Consider the following 25655-nt stretch of genomic DNA (forward strand, 5'->3'; position numbering starts at 1 on the left):
GGGCTTCACAAACCCTAAAATTAAAATATGATTATCAAATTTAAATTGAATATTTATGGTAGCTAGTGCTATCATAAACATTTTTAGGTAGTGTCCCAGTCCCAGCAGCATGGCACAGCCTGGAGTTGGCAACAGCATGAATAGAACATATAATGGCTACATGGCACAGCCTGGAGTTGGCGGCAGATGAGGAGACCATATAGTGGCTGAATGGCACAGCTTGGAGTTGGCGGCATATGAAGAGACCATATAGTGGCTAAATGGCACAGCCTGGAGTTGGCGGAAGCATATGGAGACCATATGGTGGCGGAATGAGACAGCATGGACGTGGCAGCAGCAGCATCAGGAGTCCTGAAACTGACCCAGGGACAGAGTGGTGCGGTGGGTGGCAATACCAGTACCCGGTGATGAAGGTGTGTGAAAAAAGGTCTGATGCAGAGGAATGTTTGTGAGCAGCGCCTTAAATCTGTTTGGCACTATCCATATTTGTGAAGTGTTGGTGTGGCACCATGGTCAATCTACTCTGATGCATCAGGCATTGGTGGGTGGAAATCCTGGGTGATCCATGCCTGATTCATCTTTACAAAGGTTAGTCTCTCCACATTTTTCGTGGACAGATGAGTTCTCCTTGGGGTGACTATGGCCCCCGTCGCACTAAACACCCGCTCTAATGGCACACTACTGGCCGGGCAGGACAGCTTTTCCAGGGCAAAATCTGCTAGTTGTGGCCACAAATCAAGTTTGGCTGCCCAGAAGTCCAGCGGATCTTCAAAGTGTGTTGGCATGGGCATGTCAAGGTATGCGACCACCTGCTGGTTCAGATCCTGCTCCAGATCTACCTGCTGCTGATGAGTTGCTTCACTATGCGGGTTAAGAAAGGTACTCATCGGTGAATATAGACTCAGGGTGCTGCTGATGGAGCTGGTATTGCTCATGCCACCCCACCCCTCCCCAGCAGCCATGGCAGTGGAAGGTGAGTGCAGAGGGCCCTCCCTGCAAGAGGATGGACGATAGGGCCGATAGGCATTGGCCAACTGACTACGTAGGATGTCTCTGTAATAGGTCAGTTTGTCCTCCCTCTCAGTGTGTGTAAAAATGGCCCCCATTTTGTGGCGGTAGTGAGGGTCCAAGAAGGTGGCGAACGAGAAGTCATCCCGCTGCCAAATGGTGAAAATTCGGTGGTCACTACGCAAGCAAGTGAGCATACATCGTGCCATTTGTACCAGTGACTCAGAGGGACTCCCTGACTCCATCTCCACTGCATACTGCCACGGTGTGTCCTGGTCCTCTGTCTTGCCTTCCTCATAACCCTCTAGCTCCTTTGGCTGCTCCTGCTCCTCCTCTCCTGTCAGATGACTAGAAAAACCATTTTGTGAAACCTAAACTGTGCTCCATCGTGCCCCTCCCCTTCCTCTTCCTCCTCCAGTTCAGCCCCCACAGGGCTCATGTGGCCGTGAGATGTAGGCGGCGCCACATCTCCATTGCCCTGACCAGCCATTGTTTCCAACATGTGTTGTAGGAAAGGAAGCAGTGGAATGACGTTGTTCATCCCGTAATCCTGGCGACTGACTAATAATGTGGCTTTCTCAAAGGGCCTGGGCAAACGGCAGGTGTCACGTATGAGCTGCCCCTGGTTGACATTGAAGTTACACAGGAGAGTACTAAAATACATGAATATGGGTGCACTACTGTGGTAGATGTATACAATGACATTGGCTATCCCTCAACACTGATGTTAAAATTGAGACATTCGCCAGCATATCCTTGTATGAAGGTCATACCAGAGCCCCCACACCAACGCCAAGGTTTCTCAAAATGGCGCGGGACCTAACACTAATCCTACTTGTGCGTGATAAGCAAAACAGGGGCCAGTGGGCAATTATGGCTTCATTCGGTCATGGGAGGGGGGGGGGCAAGCTGCAAGCCCCACCTAAGTTGGCTAATATAGGTGCATGGCCTCACAGGTGCTACCCTAATGCTGCCTGCAAGATATTCAAGGCGCATTAACTATGGAGTTTACACACCTCCAAATATAAAATTTAAAACAAACAACAAAAAATGCGATCTCAAATGGCTGGAGGTGCTCAACCCCAAATGCGGTTGTGCATTTATACTGGGGGAGAAGATCCTGCCCTTATAGTCCGTTGCTAGGGGCAATCCCCAGCATAAAAATGCAAACAATGGAGGATGCCTGCAGCGGACTACAAGTGCCACAATAGAATCCTACACCAGATAGACGGCGTGGATGTGTAACAATTAGAACAATAAAATACAGGAATATGGGTGCACTACTATGGTTGATGTATACAATGACATTGGCTATCCCTCAACACTGATGTTAAAATTGAGACATTCGCCAGCATATCCTTGTATGAAGGACATAGAGCCCGCACATCAACGCCAAGGTCTCTCAAAATGGCGCGGGACCTAACGCTAATCCTACCTGTGCGTGATAAGCAAAACAGGGACCTATATTAGCCAACTTAGGTGGGGCTTGCAGCTTGCCTCCCTCCTCCCATTGTAAGTGTGCTCAGTCACGCTGGAGGGTACCTGGGAGGAGGTTGTGAGTCGACCGAATGAAGCCTTAATTGCCCACTGGCCCCTGTTTTGCTTATCACGCACAGGTAGGATTAGCGTTAAGTCCCACGCCATTTTGAGAAACCTTGGCGTTGGTGTGCGGGCTCTGGTATGTCCTTCATACAAGGATATGCTGGCGAATGTCTCAATTTTAACATCAGTGTTGAGGGATAGCCAATGTCATTGTATACATCTACCACAGTAGTGCACCCATATTCCTGTATTTTATTATTCTAATTGTTACACATCCGCACCGTCTATCTGGTGTAGGATTCTATTGAGGCACTTGTAGTCTGCTGCAGGCATCCTCCATTGTATGCATTTTTATGCTGGGGATTGCTCCTAGCAACGGACTACAAGGGCAGGATCTGCTCCCCCAGTATGAATGCACAACCGCATTTGGGGTTGAGCACCTCCAGCCATTTGAGACCACGTTTTTTGTTGTTTGTTTTACACAGGAGAGTACCCCTATCTGCTTGAATCATCGAGAAGTCGGTCCAACATATGGAGGGTGGAATTCCAACGTCGCAACGTGTGGCAACGTCGCTAAAAAGACTATGTTGAGGGATACGGTTCTGCAGCTCAAGGAGGGTGTGCTTTGGGGTGTACAAGTGGCTGAAGTGCATGCAAAGTTTCCTTCCCATTGTAAGGATGTCTTCCAAATGGGGGGAACACTTCAGGAACCACTTGACAACCAGATTTAACATGTGTGTCATACAGGGCGCATGGCTCAGCCTTCCTTGTCGCAGCGCAGACAAGATGTTCTTTAGTGTTGAGCGGCATAGGCCATATTCGAATTCGCGAATATTCGCGAATATATGGACGAATATTCGTCATATTCGCGAATATTCGCATATTCGTAATGTTCTCGTTTTATTTTCGCATACGCGAATATTCGTGTGTGCGAAAATTAACATATGCGAAAATTTACATATGCAAAAATTAACATAAGCGAAAATTCGCATATGCGAAAATCAGCATGTGTATATTTTCGCATATGCGAAAATTCGCACACCAGTCTCACACAGTAGTATTAGAGCCTTCTTACACCACATAAGCTGGAAGCAGAGAGGGATGATCACTGTGATGTGTACTGTGAAAAAAAAAATCAAAAAAAAAAAAATGAATATTCGTAATTACGAATATATAGCGCTATATTTGCGAATATTCGCGAATTCGCGAATATGCGATATTCGCGAATAAAATTCGAATTGTGAATATTCGCGAGCAACACTAATGTTCTTCCCTTTGTCAGTCACCATGGTTCCCATTTCCAGTTTTCGTGGAGTTAGCCATGCTCCGATTTCTGTATGAATTACTTTTAGCAGTTCCTCCCCTGTGTGACTCCGTTTGCCAAGGCAAACCATGTGAAGAACAACGTGACACCGCCGTGCCCTGCACACCTGGTATGCTGAAGGGGCACTGAAACTTGTCTGTGCAGTGGAGGCTGAGGACACGGTGGAGGATGAGGAGGCGGAGTTGCACACTGTCAAAGGATCAACGGCCTGAGAGTAGGGAGGAGGAAGCGGTGTGACCTGTCAAAGTTGGTGTATCCACATTCACCCAGTGAAACGTAAAGGACATGTATTGTTCCTGACCATAGTGGCAGCTCCAAAAATCGGCGCTGCCGTCCACTTTAGTAAACACCGACAGGCTCAAGGACTGGCCCACCTTTTCTTCCACAAAATTGTGCAGGGCTGGTACTGCCTTCTTTGCAAAGAAATGACGGCTTGGCACTCTCCACTTCGGCTCGGCACAAGCCATCAGTTCTCTGAAAGATGCAGAGTCCACCACTTGAAAAGGGAGGCACTGCAACACCAGCAACCTAGACAGTCGCACATTAAGCTTCTGTGCCGTTGGATGAGTGGGCGCATACTGTTGTCTCTTGGACATGGCTTCGCCAATGGATTGTTGGCGGAATGACTGACTAAAAGTAGGAGGAGCACCTGGAGCAACAGAAGGAGGGTATGACACACAGCTCCCTTTGCTGAAGTGGTGGAGCCTTGGCTGGCTGAAAGAGGGAGTGGCGTGCCACCGGGTGATGCAGCAGGTTGGACCACTACATCAGAACCACGGTTCTCCCAGGCCGCTTTATGGTAGCAAAGCATATGTTGACGCAGGGCCGTGGTGCCAACATTGGGTCCCTGCCACACCACCAAGTAGCTTATTTTCCCACCAACAGTCTGCACTAATTGACTGCTACTGCCGCCGTCTCCAGGAACACCTGTTCCACCACCTCCCAGGAAGGTAGGCTGCCGCGAAGCAGGTGTTCTCCCCTGGGCACGTTTTGCTCCAGAATTTCCACTTCTGCCACCATGCTGACTGCCAGCCTTGCTATCACCTTGCTGGCTCAGCTGCTGCCTCACGGGCAACCAGCAACCCTCTTCTCCTGATGATGATGAAGCCCCTTCTGCACCAGGCTCCCAATTGCGATCGGCTTCATCATCATCAAAAAGTGTCACATCACTGATGTCCTCCTCAGGTTCCTCAACAGTGTCTGCTTCAGGACCTTGAATGCTGGCAACACCGCCTCCCACGTCACTCTCTTCATCAATACTTGCCCGCCTAGAGGAGGAAGCGGCGGATGTCTCCTCCACTTCTTGGCTGGGCAGTAGCTGCTGACTGTCCTCTATTAGATCGTCCTCACTGAATAGTGGAACTGAACCCACAGCATAAAATACTTATTTAGGGGAGGGAACAGCATAGGACAGAGGCAATGGGAGGACAGGGACTGCTCCCGGGCAATGCCAACTGAGGGTTGTGTCTGAGGAACCCACCAACTGTTGACTTGGGGTAACAGATGTCAGTTGTGATGAAGTGCATAACCGTGTTAGCCAATCGATGACAGCAGATGGGTTGCTGGTCGAGACACGACCGCTAGCTGATACCGAGAGCTCAGGCCTCTTGCTGCGACTCCTGCTGCCACTCGCTGCTAGTCTGCTGTGAACTCTGCCTGATGAATTTAGGCCTCTGTCACTCCTCTGTGCATGTCCTGGCACTTCTCTGCCTGACATACTTAGTGCGTGTATGAAGGAAGTACAATACGCTTCACTATGCTTAAAACAGTATTTGTCTAGAGCAGCAGCAGGTGTGTACTTTTGGCTTCCCTTTCACAATATCTAGGCCTTTGACAGATTAACAGGTACAAAATAGTATACTAATTAGATGTAGGTATGTGGTATGCACTTATGTGGGCACAAAAATGTGCTACAGTATGCTTAAAGAAGTAGTGGTGTAAAACACCAGTCAGTGATTACTTTTGCCTGGACTTTCACAGTATTTAGGCCCTTCACAGATTAACAGGTACAAATTAATACACTACTTAGATGTACATATGTGGTATGCACTTATGTGGGCAGAAACATGTGCTACAGTACGCTTAAAAAACTTATTGGAGTAAAACACCAGCCGGTGATTACTTTTGCTTCCCCTTTCACACTATCTAGGCCCTTGACAGATTAACAGGTACAAAATAGTACACTACTTAGATGTAGGTATGTGGTATGCACTTATGAGGGCAGAAAAATGTGCTACAGTACGCTTAAAAAACTTATTTTTGCACAACAAAAGCAGTACACAAAAGTGCTGCAGCACACTTTTGCTGTGTACTAAACCCAAAATGTCACTCTCTCAAAGACCATTAGGAATGGACTGCTGGGTATTATACCGTCTACAGACTAGTATAACCAGCAGAACATTTATTGTGGAACAAAGACACAGAGTTGCGCTTAAAAATTATTCCTCCATCCTCTGCTATTTCTCAAACTGAGCCAGCTTGTTGAAATGTATGAGGCAACACACAGCTCTCTGTCCCTCTCTGTAATGCAATGCTGTAGAAAGTGGCTGGGAGGTTATTTTCTTTCTTTGAAAAATGCACTGCTCTCTGTCCACCAGAATGCTGACGTGACTATGAGGTGAAATGCTGCTGGAAAAAGCTTTTCTGTGCAACACACAGCGCTGTCTGTTCTATCTCTCTGCAGTGAAAGGATGAAGTGACTAGCTGGAATATGGCGGCCGATTATATAGGGCTGTGATTCAGGTTCCTCCCACCTACACTCGTTCCCGCCTTCCCAGAGTTCCTTGCCCCATGTCCTCACATGTGAATCCGCCATTTTAGATGCCCTGGAGCCTGGATCGCACTAAATGGAGTTTAATGAAGCGAATCGTGAGATAGAATCGCGTTGATATTCACATTCTTTGCGAATCAAATTTTTCATGAAATTCGTTAGGAATTCGGATTCGTCAGATTCGATTCGCTCATCTCTAATTACAGATCGCAACTGAAATTAGCAATATAACTTGTGGTGCTGCTGTCCTTAAACTCAATACATGCTGGGTACAGTGCTTTCCTAGTAGTAAAAAAACTTCTTAAAGAGGTACTCCGATGGTAAACAAATGTTTTAAAATGAACTGGCTTCCAAAAGTTAAACACATTTTTTAATTAATTCTGTATAAAATCTTAATCCTTCCAGTACTTATCAGCTGCTGTATACTACAGAGGAAGTTGTGTTGTTCTTTTCTGCCTGACCACAGTGCTCTCTGCTGACACCTCTGTCCATGTCAGGAACTGTCCAGAGCAGTAGAGGTTTGCTATGGGGATTTGCTCCTGCTCTGGACAGTTCCTGACATGAACAGAGGTGTCAGCAGAGAGCACTATGGTAAGACTGGAAAGAACTACACAACTTTCTCTGGAGCACACAGCATCTGAAAAGTACTGGAATGATTAAAATTTACAAATAAGTTTAACTTTCTGGCACCAGTTTATTTGAAAACATTTGTTTTTCATCAGAGTACCCCTTTAAAGGAGTTATCCAGGAATGAAAAATACAAAGCACATGTTACGCCGAGCGCTCCGGGTCCCCGCTCCTCCCCGGAGCGCTCGCTTCACTCTCCCCGCGGCAGCGCTCCGGTCACGTCCTCTGACCCGGGGCGCTGCGATTCCGCTGCCAGCCGGGATGCGATTCGCGATGCGGGTAGCGCCCGCTCGCGATGCGCACCCCGGCTCCCCTACCTGACTCGCTCTCCGTCTGTTCTGTCCCGGCGCGCGCGGCCCCGCTCCCTAGGGCGCGCGCGCGCCGGGTCTCTGCGATTTAAAGGGCCACTGCGCCGCTGATTGGCGCAGTGGTTCCAATTAGTGTGTTCACCTGTGCACTTCCCTATATCACCTCACTTCCCCTGCACTCCCTTGCCGGATCTTGTTGCCTTAGTGCCAGTGAAAGCGTTCCTTGTGTGTTCCTTGCCTGTGTTTCCAGACCTTCTGCCGTTGCCCCTGACTACGATCCTTGCTGCCTGCCCCGACCTTCTGCTACGTCCGACCTTGCTTCTGTCTACTCCCTTGTACCGCGCCTATCTTCAGCAGCCAGAGAGGTGAGCCGTTGCTAGTGGATACGACCTGGTCACTACCGCCGCAGCAAGACCATCCCGCTTTGCGGCGGGCTCTGGTGAAAACCAGTAGTGGCTTAGAACCGGTCCACTAGCACGGTCCACGCCAATCCCTCTCTGGCACAGAGGATCCACTACCTGCCAGCCGGCATCGTGACAGTAGATCCGGCCATGGATCCCGCTGAAGTTCCTCTGCCAGTTGTCGCTGACCTCACCACGGTGGTCGCCCAGCAGTCACAACAGATAGCGCAACAAGGCCAACAGCTGTCTCAACTGACCGTTATGCTACAACAGTTACTACCACAGCTTCAGCAGTCATCTCCTCCGCCAGCTCCTGCACCTCCTCCGCAGCGAGTGGCCGCTCCTGGGATACGCTTATCCTTGCCGGATAAATTTGATGGGGACTCTAAGTTTTGCCGTGGCTTTCTTTCCCAATGTTCCCTGCATCTGGAGATGATGTCGGACCTGTTTCCCACTGAAAGGTCTAAGGTGGCTTTCGTAGTCAGCCTTCTGTCCGGAAAAGCCCTGTCATGGGCCACACCGCTCTGGGACCGCAATGACCCCGTCACTGCCTCTGTACACTCCTTCTTCTCGGAAATCCGAAGTGTCTTTGAGGAACCTGCCCGAGCCTCTTCTGCTGAGACTGCCCTGTTGAACCTGGTCCAGGGTAATTCTTCCGTTGGCGAGTATGCCGTACAATTCCGTACTCTTGCTTCAGAATTGTCCTGGAATAATGAGGCCCTCTGCGCGACCTTCAAAAAAGGCCTATCCAGCAACATTAAAGATGTTCTGGCCGCACGAGAAATTCCTGCTAATCTACATGAACTTATTCACCTAGCCACTCGCATTGACATGCGTTTTTCCGAAAGGCGTCAGGAACTCCGCCAAGATATGGACTCTGTTCGCACGAGGCGTTTCTTCTCCTCGGCTCCTCTCTCCTCTGGTCCCCTGCAATCTGTTCCTGTGCCTCCCGCCGTGGAGGCTATGCAGGTCGACCGGTCTCGCCTGACACCTCAAGAGAGGACACGACGCCGTATGGAGAACCTCTGCCTGTACTGTGCTAGTACCGAACACTTCCTGAGAGATTGTCCTATCCGTCCTCCCCGCCTGGAAAGACGTACGCTGACTCCGCACAAAGGTGAGACAGTCCTTGATGTCTACTCTGCTTCTCCACGTCTTACTGTGCCTGTGCGGATGTCTGCCTCTGCCTTCTCCTTCTCTACAGTGGCCTTCTTGGACTCTGGATCTGCAGGAAATTTTATTTTGGCCTCTCTCGTCAACAAGTTCAACATCCCGGTGACCAGTCTCGCCAGACCCCTCTACATCAATTGTGTAAATAATGAAAGATTGGACTGTACCATACGTTTCCGCACGGAGCCCCTTCTTATGAGCATCGGATCTCATCATGAGACGATTGAACTTTTGGTCCTCCCCAATTGCACCTCGGAAATTCTCCTTGGACTTCCCTGGCTTCAACTTCATTCCCCTACCCTGGATTGGTCCACTGGGGAGATCAAGAGTTGGGGGTCCTCTTGTTCCAAGAACTGTCTAAAACCGGTTCCCAGTAACCCTTGCCGTAACTCTGTGGTTCCTCCAGTAACCGGTCTCCCTAAGGCCTATATGGACTTCGCGGATGTTTTCTGCAAAAAACAAGCTGAGACTCTACCTCCTCACAGGCCTTATGATTGCCCTATCGACCTCCTCCCGGGCACTACTCCACCCCGGGGCAGAATTTATCCTCTCTCTGCCCCAGAGACTCTTGCCATGTCCGAATACGTCCAGGAGAATCTAAAAAAGGGCTTTATCCGTAAATCCTCCTCTCCTGCCGGAGCCGGATTTTTCTTTGTGTCCAAAAAAGATGGCTCCCTACGTCCATGCATTGACTACCGCGGTCTTAATAAAATCACGGTTAAGAACCGCTACCCCTTACCCCTCATCTCTGAACTCTTTGATCGCCTCCAAGGTGCCCACATCTTCACTAAATTGGACTTAAGAGGCGCCTATAACCTCATCCGCATCAGAGAGGGGGACGAGTGGAAAACGGCATTTAACACCAGAGATGGACACTTTGAGTATCTGGTCATGCCCTTTGGACTGTGCAACGCCCCTGCCGTCTTCCAAGACTTTGTCAATGAAATTTTTCGTGATCTGTTATACTCCTGTGTTGTTGTATATCTGGACGATATCCTAATTTTTTCTGCCAATCTAGAAGAACACCGCCAGCATGTCCGTATGGTTCTTCAGAGACTTCGTGACAACCAACTCTATGCCAAAATTGAGAAATGTCTGTTTGAATGCCAATCTCTTCCTTTTCTAGGATATTTGGTCTCTGGCCAGGGACTACAGATGGATCCAGACAAACTCTCTGCCGTCTTAGATTGGCCACGCCCCTCCGGACTCCGTGCTATCCAACGCTTTTTGGGGTTCGCCAATTATTACAGGCAATTTATTCCACATTTTTCTACCATTGTGGCTCCTATCGTGGCTTTAACCAAAAAAAATGCTGATCCCAAGTCCTGGCCTCCTCAAGCAGAAGACGCCTTTAAACGACTCAAGTCTGCCTTTTCTTCGGCTCCCGTCCTCTCCAGACCTGACCCTTCCAAACCCTTCCTATTGGAGGTTGATGCCTCCTCAGTGGGAGCTGGAGCTGTTCTTCTACAAAAAAATTCTTCCGGGCATGCTGTCACTTGTGGTTTTTTCTCTAGGACCTTCTCTCCAGCGGAGAGGAACTACTCCATCGGGGATCGAGAGCTTCTAGCCATTAAATTAGCACTTGAGGAATGGAGGCATCTGCTGGAGGGATCAAGTTCTCCTGTTATTATCTACACCGACCACAAGAACCTCTCCTACCTCCAGTCTGCCCAACGGCTGAATCCTCGCCAGGCCCGGTGGTCTCTGTTCTTTGCCCGATTTAATTTTGAGATTCACTTTCGTCCTGCCGATAAGAACATTAGGGCCGATGCTCTCTCTCGTTCCTCGGATGCCTCAGAAGTTGAACTCTCTCCGCAACACATCATTCCACCTGACTGCCTGATCTCCACTTCTCCTGCCTCCATCAGGCAGACTCCTCCAGGAAAGACCTTTGTTTCTCCTCGCCAACGCCTCGGAATCCTCAAATGGGGTCACTCCTCCCATCTCGCAGGTCATGCGGGTATCAAGAAATCTGTGCAACTCATCTCCCGCTTCTATTGGTGGCCGACTCTGGAGACGGATGTTGTGGACTTTGTGCGAGCCTGCACTATCTGTGCCCGGGATAAGACTCCTCGCCAGAAGCCCGCTGGTTTTCTTCATCCTCTGCCTGTCCCCGAACAGCCTTGGTCGCTGATTGGTATGGATTTTATTACTGATTTACCCCCTTCCCGTGGCAACACTGTTATTTGGGTGGTCGTTGATCGATTCTCCAAAATGGCACATTTCATCCCTCTTCCTGGTCTTCCTTCTGCGCCTCAGTTGGCTAAACAATTTTTTGTACACATTTTTCGTCTTCACGGGTTGCCTACGCAGATTGTCTCGGATAGAGGCGTCCAATTCGTGTCTAAATTCTGGAGGGCTCTCTGTAAACAACTCAAGATTAAATTAAATTTTTCTTCTGCATATCATCCCCAGTCCAATGGACAAGTAGAAAGGATTAACCAGATCTTGGGTGATTATTTGCGACATTTTGTTTCCTCCCGCCAGGATGACTGGGCAGATCTCCTCCCATGGGCCGAATTCTCGTATAACTTCAGGGTCTCTGAGTCTTCCTCCAAATCCCCATTTTTCGTGGTGTACGGCCGTCACCCTCTTCCCCCCCTCCCTACTCCCTTGCCCTCTGGTCTGCCCGCTGTGGATGAAATTTCTCGTGACCTTTCCATCATATGGAGAGAGACCCAAAATTCTCTCTTACAGGCTTCATCACGCATGAAGAAGTTCGCGGATAAGAAAAGAAGAGCTCCCCCCGTTTTTTCCCCTGGAGACAAGGTATGGCTCTCCGCTAAATATGTCCGCTTCCGTGTCCCTAGCTACAAGTTGGGACCACGCTATCTTGGTCCTTTCAAAATTTTGTGTCAAATTAATCCTGTCTCTTATAAACTTCTTCTTCCTCCCTCTCTTCGTATCCCTAATGCCTTTCACGTCTCTCTTCTCAAACCACTCATCCTCAACCGTTTTTCTCCCAAATCTGTTCCTCCCACTCCTGTTTCCGGCTCCTCGGACATCTTCTCGGTCAAAGAAATTTTAGCTGCCAAAAAGGTCAGAGGGAAAAATTTTTTTTTGGTGGACTGGGAGGGTTGTGGTCCTGAAGAGAGATCCTGGGAACCTGAGGACAACATACTAGACAAAAGTCTGCTCCTCAGGTTCTCAGGCTCTAAGAAGAGGGGGAGACCCAAGGGGGGGGGTACTGTTACGCCGAGCGCTCCGGGTCCCCGCTCCTCCCCGGAGCGCTCGCTTCACTCTCCCCGCGGCAGCGCTCCGGTCACGTCCTCTGACCCGGGGCGCTGCGATTCCGCTGCCAGCCGGGATGCGATTCGCGATGCGGGTAGCGCCCGCTCGCGATGCGCACCCCGGCTCCCCTACCTGACTCGCTCTCCGTCTGTTCTGTCCCGGCGCGCGCGGCCCCGCTCCCTAGGGCGCGCGCGCGCCGGGTCTCTGCGATTTAAAGGGCCACTGCGCCGCTGATTGGCGCAGTGGTTCCAATTAGTGTGTTCACCTGTGCACTTCCCTATATCACCTCACTTCCCCTGCACTCCCTTGCCGGATCTTGTTGCCTTAGTGCCAGTGAAAGCGTTCCTTGTGTGTTCCTTGCCTGTGTTTCCAGACCTTCTGCCGTTGCCCCTGACTACGATCCTTGCTGCCTGCCCCGACCTTCTGCTACGTCCGACCTTGCTTCTGTCTACTCCCTTGTACCGCGCCTATCTTCAGCAGCCAGAGAGGTGAGCCGTTGCTAGTGGATACGACCTGGTCACTACCGCCGCAGCAAGACCATCCCGCTTTGCGGCGGGCTCTGGTGAAAACCAGTAGTGGCTTAGAACCGGTCCACTAGCACGGTCCACGCCAATCCCTCTCTGGCACAGAGGATCCACTACCTGCCAGCCGGCATCGTGACAGTAGATCCGGCCATGGATCCCGCTGAAGTTCCTCTGCCAGTTGTCGCTGACCTCACCACGGTGGTCGCCCAGCAGTCACAACAGATAGCGCAACAAGGCCAACAGCTGTCTCAACTGACCGTTATGCTACAACAGTTACTACCACAGCTTCAGCAGTCATCTCCTCCGCCAGCTCCTGCACCTCCTCCGCAGCGAGTGGCCGCTCCTGGGATACGCTTATCCTTGCCGGATAAATTTGATGGGGACTCTAAGTTTTGCCGTGGCTTTCTTTCCCAATGTTCCCTGCATCTGGAGATGATGTCGGACCTGTTTCCCACTGAAAGGTCTAAGGTGGCTTTCGTAGTCAGCCTTCTGTCCGGAAAAGCCCTGTCATGGGCCACACCGCTCTGGGACCGCAATGACCCCGTCACTGCCTCTGTACACTCCTTCTTCTCGGAAATCCGAAGTGTCTTTGAGGAACCTGCCCGAGCCTCTTCTGCTGAGACTGCCCTGTTGAACCTGGTCCAGGGTAATTCTTCCGTTGGCGAGTATGCCGTACAATTCCGTACTCTTGCTTCAGAATTGTCCTGGAATAATGAGGCCCTCTGCGCGACCTTCAAAAAAGGCCTATCCAGCAACATTAAAGATGTTCTGGCCGCACGAGAAATTCCTGCTAATCTACATGAACTTATTCACCTAGCCACTCGCATTGACATGCGTTTTTCCGAAAGGCGTCAGGAACTCCGCCAAGATATGGACTCTGTTCGCACGAGGCGTTTCTTCTCCTCGGCTCCTCTCTCCTCTGGTCCCCTGCAATCTGTTCCTGTGCCTCCCGCCGTGGAGGCTATGCAGGTCGACCGGTCTCGCCTGACACCTCAAGAGAGGACACGACGCCGTATGGAGAACCTCTGCCTGTACTGTGCTAGTACCGAACACTTCCTGAGAGATTGTCCTATCCGTCCTCCCCGCCTGGAAAGACGTACGCTGACTCCGCACAAAGGTGAGACAGTCCTTGATGTCTACTCTGCTTCTCCACGTCTTACTGTGCCTGTGCGGATGTCTGCCTCTGCCTTCTCCTTCTCTACAGTGGCCTTCTTGGACTCTGGATCTGCAGGAAATTTTATTTTGGCCTCTCTCGTCAACAAGTTCAACATCCCGGTGACCAGTCTCGCCAGACCCCTCTACATCAATTGTGTAAATAATGAAAGATTGGACTGTACCATACGTTTCCGCACGGAGCCCCTTCTTATGAGCATCGGATCTCATCATGAGACGATTGAACTTTTGGTCCTCCCCAATTGCACCTCGGAAATTCTCCTTGGACTTCCCTGGCTTCAACTTCATTCCCCTACCCTGGATTGGTCCACTGGGGAGATCAAGAGTTGGGGGTCCTCTTGTTCCAAGAACTGTCTAAAACCGGTTCCCAGTAACCCTTGCCGTAACTCTGTGGTTCCTCCAGTAACCGGTCTCCCTAAGGCCTATATGGACTTCGCGGATGTTTTCTGCAAAAAACAAGCTGAGACTCTACCTCCTCACAGGCCTTATGATTGCCCTATCGACCTCCTCCCGGGCACTACTCCACCCCGGGGCAGAATTTATCCTCTCTCTGCCCCAGAGACTCTTGCCATGTCCGAATACGTCCAGGAGAATCTAAAAAAGGGCTTTATCCGTAAATCCTCCTCTCCTGCCGGAGCCGGATTTTTCTTTGTGTCCAAAAAAGATGGCTCCCTACGTCCATGCATTGACTACCGCGGTCTTAATAAAATCACGGTTAAGAACCGCTACCCCTTACCCCTCATCTCTGAACTCTTTGATCGCCTCCAAGGTGCCCACATCTTCACTAAATTGGACTTAAGAGGCGCCTATAACCTCATCCGCATCAGAGAGGGGGACGAGTGGAAAACGGCATTTAACACCAGAGATGGACACTTTGAGTATCTGGTCATGCCCTTTGGACTGTGCAACGCCCCTGCCGTCTTCCAAGACTTTGTCAATGAAATTTTTCGTGATCTGTTATACTCCTGTGTTGTTGTATATCTGGACGATATCCTAATTTTTTCTGCCAATCTAGAAGAACACCGCCAGCATGTCCGTATGGTTCTTCAGAGACTTCGTGACAACCAACTCTATGCCAAAATTGAGAAATGTCTGTTTGAATGCCAATCTCTTCCTTTTCTAGGATATTTGGTCTCTGGCCAGGGACTACAGATGGATCCAGACAAACTCTCTGCCGTCTTAGATTGGCCACGCCCCTCCGGACTCCGTGCTATCCAACGCTTTTTGGGGTTCGCCAATTATTACAGGCAATTTATTCCACATTTTTCTACCATTGTGGCTCCTATCGTGGCTTTAACCAAAAAAAATGCTGATCCCAAGTCCTGGCCTCCTCAAGCAGAAGACGCCTTTAAACGACTCAAGTCTGCCTTTTCTTCGGCTCCCGTCCTCTCCAGACCTGACCCTTCCAAACCCTTCCTATTGGAGGTTGATGCCTCCTCAGTGGGAGCTGGAGCTGTTCTTCTACAAAAAAATTCTTCCGGGCATGCTGTCACTTGTGGTTTTTTCTCTAGGACCTTCTCTCCAGCGGAGAGGAACTACTCCATCGGGGATCGAGAGCTTCTAGCCATTAAATTAGCACTTGAGGAATGGAGGCATCTGCTGGAGGGATCAAGTTCTCCTGTTATTATCTACACCGACCACAAGAACCTCTCCTACCTCCAGTCTGCCCAACGGCTGAATCCTCGCCAGGCCCGGTGGTCTCTGTTCTTTGCCCGATTTAATTTTGAGATTCACTTTCGTCCTGCCGATAAGAACATTAGGGCCGATGCTCTCTCTCGTTCCTCGGATGCCTCAGAAGTTGAACTCTCTCCGCAACACATCATTCCACCTGACTGCCTGATCTCCACTTCTCCTGCCTCCATCAGGCAGACTCCTCCAGGAAAGACCTTTGTTTCTCCTCGCCAACGCCTCGGAATCCTCAAATGGGGTCACTCCTCCCATCTCGCAGGTCATGCGGGTATCAAGAAATCTGTGCAACTCATCTCCCGCTTCTATTGGTGGCCGACTCTGGAGACGGATGTTGTGGACTTTGTGCGAGCCTGCACTATCTGTGCCCGGGATAAGACTCCTCGCCAGAAGCCCGCTGGTTTTCTTCATCCTCTGCCTGTCCCCGAACAGCCTTGGTCGCTGATTGGTATGGATTTTATTACTGATTTACCCCCTTCCCGTGGCAACACTGTTATTTGGGTGGTCGTTGATCGATTCTCCAAAATGGCACATTTCATCCCTCTTCCTGGTCTTCCTTCTGCGCCTCAGTTGGCTAAACAATTTTTTGTACACATTTTTCGTCTTCACGGGTTGCCTACGCAGATTGTCTCGGATAGAGGCGTCCAATTCGTGTCTAAATTCTGGAGGGCTCTCTGTAAACAACTCAAGATTAAATTAAATTTTTCTTCTGCATATCATCCCCAGTCCAATGGACAAGTAGAAAGGATTAACCAGATCTTGGGTGATTATTTGCGACATTTTGTTTCCTCCCGCCAGGATGACTGGGCAGATCTCCTCCCATGGGCCGAATTCTCGTATAACTTCAGGGTCTCTGAGTCTTCCTCCAAATCCCCATTTTTCGTGGTGTACGGCCGTCACCCTCTTCCCCCCCTCCCTACTCCCTTGCCCTCTGGTCTGCCCGCTGTGGATGAAATTTCTCGTGACCTTTCCATCATATGGAGAGAGACCCAAAATTCTCTCTTACAGGCTTCATCACGCATGAAGAAGTTCGCGGATAAGAAAAGAAGAGCTCCCCCCGTTTTTTCCCCTGGAGACAAGGTATGGCTCTCCGCTAAATATGTCCGCTTCCGTGTCCCTAGCTACAAGTTGGGACCACGCTATCTTGGTCCTTTCAAAATTTTGTGTCAAATTAATCCTGTCTCTTATAAACTTCTTCTTCCTCCCTCTCTTCGTATCCCTAATGCCTTTCACGTCTCTCTTCTCAAACCACTCATCCTCAACCGTTTTTCTCCCAAATCTGTTCCTCCCACTCCTGTTTCCGGCTCCTCGGACATCTTCTCGGTCAAAGAAATTTTAGCTGCCAAAAAGGTCAGAGGGAAAAATTTTTTTTTGGTGGACTGGGAGGGTTGTGGTCCTGAAGAGAGATCCTGGGAACCTGAGGACAACATACTAGACAAAAGTCTGCTCCTCAGGTTCTCAGGCTCTAAGAAGAGGGGGAGACCCAAGGGGGGGGGTACTGTTACGCCGAGCGCTCCGGGTCCCCGCTCCTCCCCGGAGCGCTCGCTTCACTCTCCCCGCGGCAGCGCTCCGGTCACGTCCTCTGACCCGGGGCGCTGCGATTCCGCTGCCAGCCGGGATGCGATTCGCGATGCGGGTAGCGCCCGCTCGCGATGCGCACCCCGGCTCCCCTACCTGACTCGCTCTCCGTCTGTTCTGTCCCGGCGCGCGCGGCCCCGCTCCCTAGGGCGCGCGCGCGCCGGGTCTCTGCGATTTAAAGGGCCACTGCGCCGCTGATTGGCGCAGTGGTTCCAATTAGTGTGTTCACCTGTGCACTTCCCTATATCACCTCACTTCCCCTGCACTCCCTTGCCGGATCTTGTTGCCTTAGTGCCAGTGAAAGCGTTCCTTGTGTGTTCCTTGCCTGTGTTTCCAGACCTTCTGCCGTTGCCCCTGACTACGATCCTTGCTGCCTGCCCCGACCTTCTGCTACGTCCGACCTTGCTTCTGTCTACTCCCTTGTACCGCGCCTATCTTCAGCAGCCAGAGAGGTGAGCCGTTGCTAGTGGATACGACCTGGTCACTACCGCCGCAGCAAGACCATCCCGCTTTGCGGCGGGCTCTGGTGAAAACCAGTAGTGGCTTAGAACCGGTCCACTAGCACGGTCCACGCCAATCCCTCTCTGGCACAGAGGATCCACTACCTGCCAGCCGGCATCGTGACAGCACATTTCTTCCAAAAACAATACCACACATGTCCTCGGGATGTAGTGTTGGTATTACACCTTGGCTCCATTGTTAAAGGGCTTATTCAACAAAGATAACTTTAGTAATTAAGTGTCATGCAGTAATGGACATGCTTACTGAGGATCTTTGCTTGTATTGGTGGTAAATGGGCGTGTCCTGTGGCCCCTATCTGGCTGCTGACTTATTTTTGGGAACTGGCTTCTTCCTGTTTTAGTGGCTTCCCTTAGACTACAATCTCCAGGATACTTTTCTTCAAGGCGGGAGGTTACTTATTTTCCTCCCACACATCGGTCATCCCACCCATTGCAGCACAGCCACGCTCTCTTTGATCACATGACTTGCCCGACATCACCTGACACACAAGCTGTGGATGTGTGTGATGACGAATGTATACATATGTATGCTTGTGATGTCATCAGGGGGCTGGCTTCACACACAACAGACAAAGCAGCCACGCCAAGATGAAGCACCTGACTTGTTATGTATTGTTTCGGGCCGCACAGCAAGCTGGGAAAAGTCCGAGACAGCACTCATTTTGTAGGCTGCAGAAAGTGAACTTCCAGGGAAAAAAAACATCACTAGGGGGGCGTGGCCATGATGTGGCGACTGCGGTTGCTGCTCCAAGCCTTCTGAACCAGATGTTCAGAAGGCTGGGGCACGGCATACCCCTATAAGGACACGGACATTTTTCCTTTTTACGTTTTTGTTTTTTCCTCCTCCTCCCCATTTTTTAACTCTTTTATTTTTCCAACAGACCTGTGGTTTTTGTACAACCAATTGTATTTTGTAATGACACCATTCATTTTACCATAAAATGTACGGTGCAACATATATATACTATTTGTGGCAAGATATTAAAAAAGAAAAACTGTCATTTTGCCAAAAAAAAATTTTTTTTCTTTTGGGTGGGGGGGGGGGGGGGGGGGTAGTTTTTACACAGTGCACTTCACGGTAAAACTATGACAAGTAATCTTTATTCTGTGAGTCAATACAATTAAATAATATCCATGGTTACATGCTTTTCTATTATTGTAATGCTTTTAACCCCTTAAGGACCCAGGGTTTTTCCGTTTTTGCATTTTCGTTCCTCCTTACCTTTAAAAAATCATAACCCTTTCAATTTTGCACCTAATAATCCATATGATGGCTTATTCTTTGTGGCTTCAATTATACTTTGTAATGACGTCAGTCATTTTACCAAAAAAAATACAGCGAAATGTGAAAAAAAATATAATAATTGTGAGACAAAATAAAATAAAAAACACACCATTTTGTAACTTTTGGGGGCTTCCGTTTCTACACAGTAAATTTTTTGCTAAAGATGACACGTTCTCTTTATTCTGTAGGTCCATATATGATTAAAATGATACCCTACTTATATAGGTTGGATATTGTCGTACTTCTGGAAAAAATCTTAACTACATGCAGGAGAATTTATACGTTTAAAATTGTCATATTCTGACCCCTATAACTTTTTTATTTTTCCGCGTATGGGGCAGTATGAGGGCTCATTTTTTTGAGCTGTGATCTATGTTTTTAGCGGTACCATTTTTGCATTGATAGGAATTATTGATCGCTTTTTATTCATTTTTTCATGATATAAAAAGTGACCAAAAATACATTCTTTTGGATTTTGAAATTTATTTGCGCGTACACCATTGACTGTGCGGTTTAATTAATGATATATTTTTATAATTCGGACATTTCAGCACACGGCGATACCACATATGTTTATTTTTATTTACACAGTTTTTTTTTTATGAGAAAAGGGCGGTGATTCAAACTTTTATTAGGGGGGTTAAATGATCTTTATTCACTTTTTTTCACTTTTTTTTTTTGCAGTGGTTATTGCTCCCATAGGGGGCTATAACACTGCGCATACTGATCTTTTACATCGATCGATGGTTTCTCATAGGAAACCATTGATCAATGATTCTGCCGCTTGACTGCTCATGCCTGGATCTCAGGCACTGAGCAGTCATTCAGCGATCGGACACCAGGAGGCAAGGTAAGGGAACCTCCTGCTGTGTCACAGCTGTTCTGGATGCCGGGATTTTGCCGCGGACATCCTGAACAGTCCCCTGAGCTAGCCGGCAATGATTTACTTTCACTTTAGACGCGGCGATCAACTTTGAATGCCGCGTCTAAAGGGTTAATAGTGCGCGGCACCGCGATCAGTGCCGCACGGTATTAGCCACGGGTCCCGCCCATTGTTAGAGTTCGGTCCGGGCCCGCTGTGGGCTCGTGGTATGTCATGGGTCCTTAAGGGGTTAAAGCGTACCTGTCAGATCCCACAAAAAAAGAAAAAAATATGGCTCTATCTTTATTAAAGGGGTTATCCAGGAATAGAAAAACAGAGTTAATTTATTTTAAAAAAAAGCTCCACGTCTGTCTCCAGGTTGGGTGTGGTATTACAACCTGGTTACATTCACTTTAATGGAACTGAGCTGCAGAACCACACCCAACCTGGAGACAGACGTGGAGCTGTTTTTGAAATAAATAACTCTGTTTTTCAATTCCTGGATAACCCCTTTAAAAAAAATCCCTCTTTTCATTGGCTCACAGTGTTATAAATCCTCTCAGGGGAAGGGGGCGGGTCCCTTCCTTGTGGTGGGAGGTGATTGGTGTGTGGTGAGAGGAGGTGTGTCCCTCGCTTGTGGTGGTGGGAAGGGATTGGTGTGTGGTGAGAGGGGGCGTGTCCCTCCCTTGTGGTGGTGGGAGGTGATTGGTGTGGGGTGAGAGGAGGTGTGTCCCTCCCTTGTGGAAGTGGGAGATGATTGGTGTGTGGTGAGAGGGGGTGTGTCCCTCTCTTGTGGTGGTGGGAGGTGATTGGTGTGTGTTGAGAGGGGGCGTGTCCCTCTCTTGTGGTGGTGGGAGGTGATTGGTGTATGGTGAGAGGGGGCGTGTTCCTCCCTTGTGGTGGTGGGAGGTAATTGGTGTGTGGTGAGAGGGGGCATGTCCCTCCCTTGTGGTGTTGGGAGGTAATTGGTGTGTGGTGAGAGGGGGCATGTCCCTCCCTTGTGGTGTTGGGAGGTAATTGGTGTGTGGTGAGGGGGGGCATGTCCCTCCCTTGTGGTGTTGCGAGGTGATTGGTGTGTGGTGGGAGGGGGCGTGTCCCTCCCTTGTGGTGGTTGGAGGTGATTGGTGTGTCTGCTCATGCAGCCTTGGATGTTAGTATGCTGTAAAGTCCTTGGTGGGTCTGGGCACTAAGCTTATTCATGCAGGTTCTTGGAATGGACATTATCTAAGTGATAGACTTCTACATTGTTCTCTAAAGTAGTGATGGTGATTGATATTGCCAAAACTCTCAGACCATCGCTTCCCCATAGACAAACTAAATCCGACAAATCCCAAATTTCTTGTACAATTGATTTAACCATTGATAGTACTAACATGTATGATTGAAGAGTTAAACTGAGACGTTCCCTACAGCACAACGGAATGGATGAACCTAGAAGATAATTACATGTTGGAACGCTGATGTACTAGCATAACCTAGAAATGATTACAGAGGGTAACATTTAGTGACTACAGGTCCAAATATAACATAGTAAGGAATACACAGTGGAACACTGACACCCCCACAAGTCCCTACAAAACCTTGTTATAAATAAAGACAAAGTGGAATATAAAAACATCAGAGCCTAAGCTAATGGCTACATGAACAATACAGTGATCATTCGCCCAGTAAAAAAGTGTGGGAACTCACCTAAGATCAAGGCTGGTCCTGCAGGACTCCAGATATGGGAACGGTGTTCCTGCTGTGGACGTGCAGGAACTCAGCTCCCTCATATTCCTGAAGGACTTGAGCCCTGCAAGCCATGTAAAGGCTCTGAAAGTATAATTTGCTTTTTATTGTTAACAGCCCCAAGAAACATATGATTCTTTTTTTTTTTTTTTAATCATGTAATACTCTTGAGGTGGTGAGGCATTGCATCATCACTCACCTCTGTGGATCATACAGTAAACAGCAATGAATAGCAACACACTTTTTATTGTAATAGACCAGGGACTCCTGTCAAAATGACAGGAGTTTCCTGCTTAGGAGCAGAAGGTGCACCATGCTGCACAGGGATCATGTGCCACATTCTACTACAACTTCTGCTCCTGAGCATGAAACCCTGTATCTGGTGAGAGGGTTCCACTGCTAGGCAAGCTATGGACTACTTCCTTGACCATTGTTTTGGTATTTTTAATGGTAAAAACATGATGTAAGCAACATGGGGATCTTGCGCACGTTCTGCTCTTAAGCAGGAAACCCCCTGCACCACCAGATAAAGCCCTCAGAGGTCAGAGTGCTACAGAGGAAAACCCTGTAGAAAGTTAGTGACCTCTAAATGGTCATTAGAGGAAGAATCACAATAAAAATCAGATTTGGGTAAACCCAATTTATTTAGTTTTTTCAAAACACCTCTACATTGTCCTAAAACATTTTTTTCTCACCATCTTGTATGCAGCAGCAAGTACTTTTTTTCCCCCTAAAGCCTGTAAAATACCTTTATCCTGTACATGTAAAAAATTAATGGAGAACAATACATTCTTCAGCCCTGACCTTCATATTTACCGCCCACCGCTGATATATTTCCCTGCTGTAAATATACTATTACCGTATTTTTCGCCGTATAAGACGCACTTTTTCTTCCCCAAAACTGTGGGGGGGGAGAGTTGGTGCGTCTTATACGGCGAATACACACCTATCGGGACGGTCTTAGCGGTCATCAACGGCCGGGACCTGCGGCTAATACAGGATATCACCGATCGCGATGATGCCTTGTATTAACCCTTCAGACGCGGCGATCAAAACTGACCGCCACGTCTGAAGCGAAAGTGACACTAACCCGGCTGCTCAGTCGGGCTGTTCGGGACCGCCACGGTGAAATTGCAGCGTCCCGAACAGCTTACAGGACACCGGGAGGGAACTTACCTGCCTCCTCGGTGTCTGCTCCGTGCCGGGATCCCCTGCACGGCCGGCGCTCTCCTTCGACGTCATCACGTCGTCCCGTCATCCAATAGGAGCGGCGTGCGTAGCGACGTGATGACGGCGACGGAGAGCGTGGATCCCGGGGGAAGAAGACGTCCGGAGCGTCGGGGACACCACGGGGACGCGGCGACAGCGATGGAGCCACATCCAGGGCAGCGGTGATGGATCCGGAGTGGCTGGGACACGTGAGTATTACCTCCTACCAGTGGTCTTCAACCTGCGGACCTCCAGATGTTGCAAATCTACAACTCCCAGCATGCCCGGACAGCCTTTGGCTGTCCGGGCATGCTGGGAGTTGTAGTTTTGCAACATCTGGAGGTCCGCAGGTTGAAGATCACTGTTGGGTTCAGAATCTTTTTTTTCTAGATTTTGCACCTTTAAAATAGGGTGCGTCTTATATGTCGATGCGTCCTATAGGGCGAAAAATATGGTATTATTCTCATTCTACTGCCAGGCACTTAGGGCGGGTTTCCTCAATGGCTTTTGTGAATAATATAGGAAATATGCTATCATTTTCCTATTAGGGTAATTGTCTGGACCTGTAGTATTTAACCAAACTCCATTACCATTTTTTTTTTTTTACTTATTTATTCATTTTTTATGGAAAAAATTTAATAAAAATAAATCTGTCCTGCGCCTGAAGATTCCGGTGAAATGTAAAAGCCGCATTACAATGTTTAACATTTGAGATAGAATAAAAGAGCTTGGTAATAATAAAATTTTAATGCGATCCAGCTTTCATTTTTCAAAAGCATGAACCTGAAGTTGTAATCCACTTGCCCTTGGGAAGGAACATTATTTTAGATTATTCATACTATTTTATCCCTGGCGCTTTTTTTTTTTCATTTAACTCTCGGAGGTAGGGAGTCGAAGGAGCTGCTAACCTCAAAAACATGTTAGCTGTCAGGAGAATGGGATTTTCGAGTTTGAAATTTTTAATCTTTAATTTTCTTAGAATTTTCTTCGCTTAACCCCTTGAGGGCCAAACTGGACCACGCAAAAATTATTATTATTTTCTTTCATTTCGGCACTGATCTAATAAATTGTTTGCGCATTGAGTTGGATTTTAATTAATTGTATTTAGTTTTGCTGGTATTTTGTCATTGTTTCTCACTGATCTTAAAGGGGTACTCCGGACAATTTTTATTTATTTATGCTAAATGCCGAGGCTGCCACCATTAAAGTAATAAACTTACCTTCCCCTGCTCCCCTGATGCCACCAATATTTCTCCTCTCCCATCTTCTGGACCCATTCTTCTACCTGGTTTTTGGGACCGACATGTAACACTGAAGATCAGCCAATCACTGGCTACATCTATGTCCCGTCTATGACGGTTATTGGCTGATTAGTAGTGTCATGTAATGGGCTCGGGCTCCAGGAAGGAGGCCTGACCCAGGGCCATTACCTGACACTAACGCTCAGCCTATCACGTTCGAGGCAGGACATTACTGCAGCCGGCGGTTAGCTGACGCAAAGTGTTACGTGTCTGGCCCCAAAAACAGGAACCAGGAAAAAGATTGGGGCTGGAGGATGGGAGAGCAACATCAGCCGCATCGGAGGATCAGCAGAAGGTAAGTGCTGAAACTATGGCATTAGTTATGCTACGAGCCACTGAGCCTAAAACTACAGAAAAACTGTCAAAATTAGGAAAAAATTTCAATCCCAAAACGCTAAGTGAGTTTGACATTTTGTAATTCCCTATTGACTCCCTGCCAAAGTATGGCCTCAGGAAAAACACCATGTGTCAGTTTAGCAACTAGTGGAAACTTAGCCTAATAGTCATGCAACAAGCTTGTACAAGAGATGGCATTGGGGACCATGAATCCAGACTCTTTTCATAGTACCCCCCCCCTCCCCGCCCCCATACAGAGAACCCCCTATACTACGACCAAGTTTGCTCGCAACACTGAACCGGTAACTGTCAGGATGTAAGTTATCCCATCCTGGCCCTTGTGATAGTAACATGGCTGTCAAAGGGTATCAAAGGCTATCAAAGGATAGATGATAAGATGTCTGATCGTGGGGTCCCTCGCGATCACCCGTTGTTCGTTTAGAGCGTTGGGTGCAGCGCCAGAGGCTTGTGACGTCACAGCCGCGCCCCACTCTTGATGTCACAGCCATGCCCCTCAATGCAAGTCTATGGGAGGGGGCTTGATTGCCATCACACCCCCTCCCATAGACTCGCATTGAGGGCGCGTGGCGGTGACGTCACGAGCATGGCGTGGCCGTGATGTCACGAGCCTCTGCCCCGCTTCCCCAGTCATCCAACACGGAGCAAAGTTCACTCTGCAGCCGCAGGGGTCCACAGTGGCAGAACCCCTGTGACCTAACATCTTATCCCCTATCCTTTGGATAGGGGGTAAGATGTCTAGCGACGGAGTACCCCTTTCATAGTAGGTCAGGTAAAGCCCCTGCCGTAATATTACATTATGGTTTAGAAAGGGGTTAAAGGGGTATTACAGGAATGTTATTTTTTTTTTTTTTTTTTTATATCAACTGGCTCAGAAAGTTAAACAGATTTGTAAATGACTTCTATTAAAAAAAAACATACTCCTTTCAATAGTTATCAGCTGCTGAAGTTGAGTTATTCTTTTCTTTCTGACAACAGTGCTCTCTGCTGACACCTCTGCTTGCCTCAGGAGCAAATCCCCATGGCAAACCTCTAATGCTTCGGACAGTTCCT

General features: G+C 48.7%; 1 long non-coding RNA gene across 2 annotated transcripts in view; it reads right to left on the bottom strand.

Annotated features, from left to right (window-relative positions):
* Positions 1–25655, bottom strand: part of LOC130357596 (uncharacterized) — a 74366-nt gene that overhangs the window by 11818 nt on the left and 36893 nt on the right. Inside the window, exon 1 of one of the 2 annotated variants that reach the window (XR_008889187.1) lies at positions 21700–21824. The exons of the other annotated variant lie outside the window; for it this stretch is intronic. This is a non-coding gene — a long non-coding RNA (uncharacterized LOC130357596). Of the gene's footprint in view, positions 1–21699; positions 21825–25655 lie in introns of those variants that run through there. 2 annotated transcript variants of the gene reach the window in all.

This window comes from Hyla sarda, chromosome 2 (assembly GCF_029499605.1).
Source record: "Hyla sarda isolate aHylSar1 chromosome 2, aHylSar1.hap1, whole genome shotgun sequence".
Classification (NCBI taxonomy): domain Eukaryota; kingdom Metazoa; phylum Chordata; class Amphibia; order Anura; family Hylidae; genus Hyla; species Hyla sarda.